Here is a 9,177-nt window from a genome sequence, read left to right on the forward strand (position 1 = left end):
GGAAAGCACTTTTTAAAATAACTTTTAAATTTTAAAATTATTAAGCCCATATAAGAGCAGGGGATAAGAACTCTGCTTCAACCAATGCCCTATTTCCCATTTTTTTCCCAGCGTATATTTAATATTCATGCGTGGAATATAAAGATACTTTAAAAATAACCATTATCACACAGAGGAAATTGGAATTAGTTCAAGTGGAAATATTTAAAGTGTGTGCACTTTAGATACTTCATTTGGCGTGGCAGAACCATGCCCAGAGAAAAACACAAAGCTGAAATAAGCCAGTCCTCCTGTGCTTTTCCAGGAGCTCAGCCCAACTCCATGGAGAAACAATCCAGGACACTCCAGTAAAACTGTCCTTCCCTTTTTGGTCCTTTATGGGGTTCCAGGTATCTGAATGCAGATGTGAAACAGTTTGTGTATAACTCACTTTCTTGGGAACAGTATATTGGGCATTCATGTCTCCAGGGAGGCTAATGGTGGAACCTTCTGGGAGGCAAAACCTGAAGACTATGATAATTGATAAGAAATTCTTTCCAGCCAATCCTAATACAGAGTTAGTATTTTTTTCCCATCCAACCATCCACTTATTTATTCACTTTCATCCCAATATCAGCTGCCCTCCTCCCACTCCCCCTTCACACAGCTCCTCCCTCTATGGCCTCCCATTCTCCTCTGAGAAGAGGGAGGCTTCCTGGTAGATCAAGTCACTGCAGGACTAGGTGCAGCCTCTCTCCTGAGGCCAGACAGGGCAGCCCAGTTAGGAAAATGGGAACCAGAGTCTGGCAACAAATTCAGGGGCAGTCCCCACTCCATTTGTTGGGAGAACTGCATGAAGGCCAAGTTGCATAGCTGTATGTGCTTGGGGCCTAGGTTCAGCCTATGCTCTCTTTTTGGTTGATGATTCAGTCTCTGGGAGCTTCCAAGGGGCTAGATTAGTTGACACTGTTGATCTTCCTGTGGAGTCCCTGCCCCTCCATCCTTTCCCCTAATTCTTCTGCAAGACTCCCTGAGATCCAGCTAATGTTTGGCTATGGGTCTCTGAGTCTGTTTGCATTGTCTGCTTGGTGGAGTCTCTCAGCAGACAGTTCTGATTGATTAATTGATGACAAGATTTCACATAGATGAGGCTTGTTTTGAATTTGTAATGTAGCAGAGGCTGACCTTGAACTCCTGACCTTCCTACTGCTTTCTCCCAGTGCTGGGACTCCCATTATATGGACCACCATGTCTGGACCAATTTCGTCTGATAAACTGGTTTCTCATATTTGTATCTATGTCAGAGGTAGGTGACAGCATTTTCTCACATTAAAACACATTTTAATTTCTACCTGTTGATTGATTTTACTAATATATTTATTTCTGAATGCTTTGTCTTTTTGTTATTCAACAGGCTTTGTTTCTGGAGTGCTACTATGGACATTTTGTTTTTTTTTTTTTCAAAATACAATTTTATAAGCATCCTTTGAAAAATATAATAAATACAGGGCTTAATGTAGCTCAAGATTAGAGCATGCTATGTAGCTGAAGATGGCTGAGGATGGCTTTGGACTTCTGATCAGCCTGCTTTTACCTCCCGAGAGCTGGGTGTACAACCATGTACAGTTTCATATGGTGCTAAGTATCAAACTAGGACTTCATACAAGGTAACCTAATGTTCTGAGATACATCTCTAGCCCATGAGGCTTTTGAAATATATACAAAGTTAGCTTTCAAAATGTTAAATATACCATATTAGAAGGACTCGCTAGTAGTAGCATTTAGCAATACCAACAGAAGAGAAGATTTTAGAGTTTTATGGCAAAGACTGATCTTTGAACGACATGGCAGTTATATTAAAACAGAACAGCCTGTCTTGGCCAGGGAGTAGAAAGAGCAAACTCTTAGTTGTTGGGAGTCAGTCTTTTTAAGAAGCACAGTAGGGAATCAATAAAAAAATATTTTTGAAGTAAAATCAGTGCAGAGTCAAGGAAGAAGGGGTTTCGTGGGTTAGAAGTAGTCAGTGTGGCATTGAGAAAGACTTTGGTCCTCACTATCAAAATCTGTAGTTAGAACAAAGAGAAGGGATGGTGGGGAAAGTCTCCTCAATTTGGCAGGCCTCAGTGACATCAGAAGCTCCAGTGAGACCTATGGAAGACACATCAAGCTTTGAGGTATTAAGGGATTGGTACGGAGGGTTCAGAAGCTAAATATGGACAACGGCTTCTAGAATATTAGGGCTTTTAGAGAACGTGTTGGTGTGAGAGAGGTTGATTCTTCTAAAGAAAGAAGAAATAACCAATTGCAGGCATTCAGCATTGGGAAAAACAGCTGGGACTGGATGAAGAAGAGGTAAGAGTGTGAGACGTGCTAATAAGGGCTAACCCATGCTCTCCACAGACTGAGTCACAGGAGCAAGGCAAGTAGGATGATTTGGTTCTGGGTCACGTCCAAGTAGAGAACAGGAAGAAAGAGACTAGAGTGACTAAATGGGGTCAGAAGGACATCAGTCTAGGACAACAAAGCAACAGGAATGGTGAGATATCATTGTGACTGCCTCACCATATTCTGAAAGGCATTGGGATCTACCTTAGGCCAGGAGAGTAGAACAAATCACACAGCTGAAGTGCCTTGAAAAAGCAGGGACTTATTTTCTTATCATTCTGGATGTTACAGGCCCAAGGTCCGGTTGTTGGTAAGCTTTGTTTCTTCTGAAGCTTTTGTCCTTGGCAAATGAACAATTAAGGCAAGATCCTTGGCATCTCTCTCTCTCTCTTTTTTAATTAACTAATTAATTTTGTGTATGAGTACACTGCAGCTGTCTTCAGACACACCAGAAGAGGACATCAGATCTCATTATAGATGGTTGTGAGCCACCATGTGGTTGTTGGGATTTGAACTCAGGACCTCTGGAAGAGCAGTCAGTGCTCCTAACCACTGAGCCATCTCTCCAGCCCTGTGCATCCCTTCTTATTTATTTACCTATTTATTTATTTACTTTCAAAGTCGGGGTATATTTATTTATTTCAGGCTGGACTGGAACTTGCTATGTAGAACATACTGGCCCCAAAGTCACAGAGATCCACGTGCCTCTTCCTTTCTATCACTAGAATAAAGGCATATGCCACGTTGCCCACCTCCCACCTCCCATCCCTTCTTGTCATATGAAATAAGGGCTTACCCAGATGGCCTCATTTTGTCTTCTTTATCTTTAAAATTCCTCCCAGGAAAGTCACACCCTGAGGCCCTAGGGGTTCAGATTTTGACAAACAGATTTTCCAGGGGACACATAGTTCAGTTTAAAGCAAGAAAAACACAGTCAACAATAGATTTTTTAAAAATCTGTTTCTTATTTTTTAAAAGTTGTGGGACTGGAGATTTTCAAAGGTCACTGGGTGCATGATAGGGACAATAGTGATCTCCAAAGATATCTATGCCCAAATCTTGGGACCAGTGAATGTCTAAATCGCTTGGCAAATCAGTCAATCAATCAATCAATCAATCAATCAATCAATTTATCTTTTTCAAAACCAAGCAAGGGTCTCTGCTCCTCCCTGCTCCAGAGGCAGCCGCATCTTCTCGTGTAGTGTCAGCCTTATTGCATAGACAAGATGGGGAAGGTCAGTGTGAACAGATTTGGCCATATTGGGCAACTGGTTACCAGGGCTGCCTTCTCTGCATCTGAAAAAGTGGAGATTGTTGCCATCAATGACCCTTTCATTGACCTCAACTATATGGTATACATGTTCCAGTATGGCTCTACCCATGGCAAATTCAATGGCATAGTCAAGGCTGAGAATGGGAAGCTTGTCATCAACAGGAAATCCATCACCATCTTCCAGGAGCGAGATCCCGCTAACATCAAATGGGGTAATGATGGTGCTGAGTATGTCATGGAGTCTACTGGCAGTTTCACCACCACAGAGGAGGGTGGGGCTCACTTGAAGGGTGGGGAAAAAAGGATCATCATTTCTGCCCCTTTGGCTGATACCCCCATGTTTGTGATGGGTGTGAACCACAAGAAATATGACAACTCACTCAAGATTGTCAGTAATGCATTCTGTACCACAACTGCTTAGCCCCCCTGGCCAAGGTCAACCATGACAACTTTGGTATTGTGGAAGGGCTCATGACCACAGTCCATGCTATCACTGCCACTCAGAAGACTGTGGATGGCCCCTCTGGAAAGCTGTGGCGTGATGGCCGTGGGGCAGCCCAGAACATCATCCCTGCATTCACTGGTGCTGCCAAGGCTCTGAGCAAGGTCATCCTAGAGCTCAATGGGAAGCTCACCGGCATGGCCTTCCGTGTTCCTACCCACAATATATGCGCTGTGGATCTGACATGTTGCCTGGAGAAACCTGCAAAATATGATGACATCAAGAAGGTGGTGAAGCAGGCATCTGAGGGCCCCCTAAAGGACATCCTGGGCAACACTGAGGACCAGATTGTCTCCTGTGACTTTAACAGCAACTCCCACTCCTTTACCTTTGATGGTGGGGCTGGCATTGCTCTCAATGATCACTTTGTAAAACTCATTTCCTGGTATGACAATGAATATGGCTACAGCAACAGGGTGGTGGACCTCATGACCTACATGGCCTCCAAGGAGTAAGAAACCCTGGACCATCCACCCCAGCAAGGTAACTGAGAGCAAGAGAGAGGCAGAGACCTTCAGTTGCTGAGGAGTCCTTGTCCCAACTCAGCCCCCAACACTGAGCATCTCCCTCACAGTTTCTATCCCAGACCCCATAATAAGAGGAGGGGCCTAGGGAGCCCTTCCTACTCTCTTGAATACCATCAATAAAGTTCGCTGCACCCCTCCCCAAACAAAACAAAACAAAACCAGGCAAGGGGTTTGAAGTCACAAGGTTATCCTGAATAACCACTCTGGCATTTCATGTCTCTGGGAGATTAGGCACTTCCTCTCTCACTAATCCCTGAAGGGGATAGGAACTCCACAGGAAGACTAACAGAGTCAACTAACCGGGACCCTTGGGGCTCTCAGAGTCTGAACCATCAATCAAAGAGCATACAAGGGCTGGACCTAGGCCTCTCTGCACATATGTAGTAGTTGTACATTGGGATTTTTAAGTGAAGGACTTTTTCTGCATATAATCTGGGTTAGAATGAAATAAGAATGTGTCTGGGGTGCAGCTCAGTGGGTAGAGTGCTTTTCTAGCATGCAACAGAGCCATGGATTCTGTCATGTTCAGTAGCAGCCCATACTGTATACATAGTGGTGCATGCTTGTAATCGCAACGCTTAAGAGGTGGAGACAGAAGGATTAAAAATTCAAGTTCATTCTCAGTTACAGAGCAAGTCCGAAGCCAGTCTGGGACCCAGGCATGAGAACCTGTATCAACAACAAGAATAATGTAGGACTGTGGAAGAATGGCGTGAGAATTGCAACCCTGGAGGAAGGGTATCAGGGGCTACGGAACATGGTTAGATCCTTGAATGGGGAAAAGTAAGCAAAGAATTCCGCCCGGTGATGCCAGAAAAGGGAACATTGTCTGAGACAGCTTCAGTTTAGCCCAGTAAGAGCTGTGTGGCACTTGTGACTCACACACTGTAACAAAACACATTTATTTTGCCTTAAGTTACTAAATTTGTAGTAATTTGTTGTAGCAGGATTCCAAAGTTAATTTGGTAGGCGCTGGCATCCTTGGAAGTCTATTTTAAAACACTGGCTCTGATGCTATTGTCTGCGTTTCTAACAAGCCCTGAAGTGATGTCAATGTGTCCAGGTTGTGGACCACACTGTGAGCAGCAAGGCCAGGCTGGTGTTTAACCCTTTCTTCAATATCACTGTTGAAAGGATTAAGGAAGAAGGCATTTCTCAGACACTATTTGGATGAGTATTGTTACTAGAGTGGTCTTTTAGTCACAGCCCTGTTGTTTTGTTGCTAAACATAACGCTACTACTTAATAATAGTAAAAAACAAACAAAACAAAAAACCAAAACAAGACAAAACAAAAGAAAACCAAAAACAATGAGCAAAGCAGAGTCTGCACAGGCATAGCGGTCTGCAGGGATGCCAGTGTTTGGAATATTTGGCTCCAGGGTGTCTGTGTGTTTATGAAGCTTGCTGAGGTAGCCTGGCTGACACTTGGCTGATACAAATTGTTTCTCATGACCAACACCTTGGGAGGGATAGCTGCTGCTCGCTATGGGCAGCAGGTTAAGCTCACTTTCTTCTTTCCCAGGGTGGGCATCTCCCTTTGGAGGTGTCACTAAGCTTAAGAAAAAGATTTCGGGGCAAAAGCGCCTTTTGATGTAACCATCTAATGGGACAGTTTCCAGGCGGAGGCTCACTGGGCCGTCTGTTCTGTAAACTAAGAATGGCATACAACCAAAGAGGGTATGTTCCCGGTGACCTGAAGGGTATGTTCCCTGTTTATCTTGTTGTCCCTGGGCACTCTGTAATTATGTGACAGTATATTGTTAGCAGTGTTCCTGCCAGGCACTGGTCAAAGGCTTGGAAGAAAATTATCCAGATATTTAAACAGACGCTGAGCTCCACACTAGCCTGAAACAGAACACCAAGGTGGGCTGGTCTCCATCCTTAGTCACTAACAAACAACAAAAAGCAATATCTCGGATGGAGATGGCTCACCAGTTAAGAACCCCTAGTTCTGGGGGTTGGGGATTTAGCTCAGTGGTAGAGCGCTTGCCTAGGAAGCGCAAGGCCCTGGGTTCGGTCCCCAGCTCCGAAAAAAAGAACCCCTAGTTCTTGGGGAGAACCCAGATTCCATGTACTCACATGGGGTAGCTCACAACCATCTGTAACACCAGTTCCAGGGGATCCGACGCCCTCTTCTGGCCTCTGTAGGCACCTGTGTGCACACCAACACACACAAAACGAAAAGCAAATAAGTCAACTTAAAAAAAGAGTCCTCTTGGGGGAAATCAGAATGGGAAGGATTCAAAGAATGTGGCAGGGACTTGTGATGAGAAATTATCATGCAGATGTTTATGAGGAAGAATGAGGAAAGAACATATGACCCAGGGCTACGTGCAAATCTCATGTAGAGCAACCAGGAGGAGTCACAGACTCTGGAGAAACTACGTGCGTGGTTGGTACGAATCCTAACCAAGAGTCTGCTGAACGGCAGATCCTCCGGCTCTTATTCTTTGACTTTTAAAAACTTTCATTATGAAAAATTCCAAACATTAATATAATAGATCAAAGGCACTCCCTACCTCCCCACCCCTTGCCCTCAGACTCAGTAAATTATCACAATGTGCAGATCCGTCGCTCCATCCACACCACCTGCCCAGTGCCTCCCTGTTCTGTTTCCTTAGCGGATTTTATCAGTGTAGATCTCAGTCATGGGTCATGTGTCTCAGGCAGAGCTAAGTAAGCATCGACACTCCAGGACACAGGGTTCCTGCTGTATTTGTGAACGCTAAGGTATAGGTGGCTCAGAGATATCCCAGGGAACTAGACATGACAGACCAGTTAGTTTTCCCAGCTTTCAAGCAGAGGTGGAGTATGGTTGGATGGGAAGATGCCATTGAACAGCAAGGGGAAACCCTGGAACCATGGCAGTGGGAAGGAACTACATGGAAACATGTCTTTTAAGGATGGTCAAGACTGTCGCTGAGGTTAAGGACTTCATTCCCGGTTAGGGAAGGAGGGGGGTCAACATCCAGAATCTCATACTGTAGGACATAGTTGCCTGGTTGGAACCATTTTTGTCTCTTGGATAAGATGTAGAATCAGTATCTTTTCTGCTTTTACTTAAGTGGGACAGAAGCATCTTCCTTTATTAGAACCTTCCTTCCTTCCTTTCTTTTATTGTTTGTTTGTTTCTTTCTTTCATTGTTTGTTTGCTTGCTTGCTTGCTTGCTTTTCCCTTAAGGCAGGGTTTCTCTGTATAATAGTCCTGGCTGTTTTGGAATTCACTTTGTAGACCAGGCTGTCCCGGTTCTCACGGAGTTCCCCTGCCTCTGCCTGGACTCAAAGGCATGTGCCACTATGTCCCAGCTTCATTTACTAGTTTAATACAAGGTCTTGTACAGCTCTGGTTGGCCTTGACATTGCAGTTATCCTCGCATCTGTATCTGGACCTGGTCTTACAGGTCTACGCTGCTATGCTGGAAGCACTTTTCCCTTAGTAGGTAAGATCTTCAATTAATCAGTCTGAGATACAGTGTCACAGTGCGGTGGATCCTAGGTGCAGCCACTGGTCCTCAGGACTCTCTTGGATTTACATAATTAATTAGAAAATGTTGGGTACTTAGTGTAAGTACCCTACCTAATGTAGGATACTTAGACAATGTATAGCTACTAGGTTGAAGTTTTGCTGATATGTCCCACATTCTTCTTCATCTACTAGTATAGGCTGGGGCAGAATTACAGGAGGGAGAAAAGGAGCTGTTGTTGACTTTGCTGCGTCTCACCCTCGCCCTGCGGTTAGTCATGCTTCTGGTGCTTTCCCTTCGGATATGGGAGCGGGAATCCTGAAAAGCCTTTGTCAGGGTGTTCCTTTAAAAGCACCACTTTTTCCCCCTCTTCTTCTTCCAGTTTTGGCAAGGAAGTAAGCTTTCGCTGTTGTAAAACTTGAAAGTAAAGCCAGGCATGGTGGGCTATACCTGTATTTCCAGCCCTTGGGAAGGAGGCAGAAGCAAGCAGACTGTGAATTTGAGCTCGGCCTGAACTACAAAGCAAGACTTGGTCTCATAAAACCAACCAAGCAATTAACCAACGAAAAGTCAAGCCGAGTCTGAGCCTGCCTGGTATTACGTTTACAAAGTGCCCTGCTCTACTGTATGCACACTGGACCTGTGACGAGTTAGGTCTTTGTGCTTATTGCAGATGACATTGCAAAAGGGTGGCAGGCAAGCTATTGGGTTTTCTCCAAAAGAAAAATCACACGCATAGCATTTAACAAAAATCACGGTAGACTGGGCTTGTTCTTAGCACCAGTCAATGACTAACATCAAGTGGAAATCAGAGGAGAAAGGGAGAATCTTATTCCTAGAGGATGTTTGGTAGCATCAGAGACTATTTGAATTTAATACATTTATTTATTTATTTATTTGTTTATTTATTTATTTATTTATTTATTTATTTATTTATTTATTTGTATTGCAGAGGGTTGTATGTGTGCCATAGCTTGCCTACGGTGGTCTGAGGACAACTTTCCTGAGATTTTCTTTCTAGCCTGAGGTCTGACTTCAGGTCCTCA

General features: G+C 44.2%; 1 pseudogene; it reads left to right on the plus strand.

The window, feature by feature from the left end:
- Positions 1-3,590: 3,590 nt before the first annotated feature.
- Positions 3,591-4,606, plus strand: Gapdh-ps96 (Glyceraldehyde-3-phosphate dehydrogenase, pseudogene 96; annotated as a pseudogene).
- The last annotated feature ends 4,571 nt before the right edge of the window (positions 4,607-9,177 follow it).

This window comes from Rattus norvegicus, chromosome 20 (assembly GCF_021556685.1).
Source record: "Rattus norvegicus strain SHRSP/BbbUtx chromosome 20, alternate assembly SHRSP_T2T, whole genome shotgun sequence".
Taxonomy (NCBI): Eukaryota; Metazoa; Chordata; class Mammalia; order Rodentia; family Muridae; genus Rattus; species Rattus norvegicus.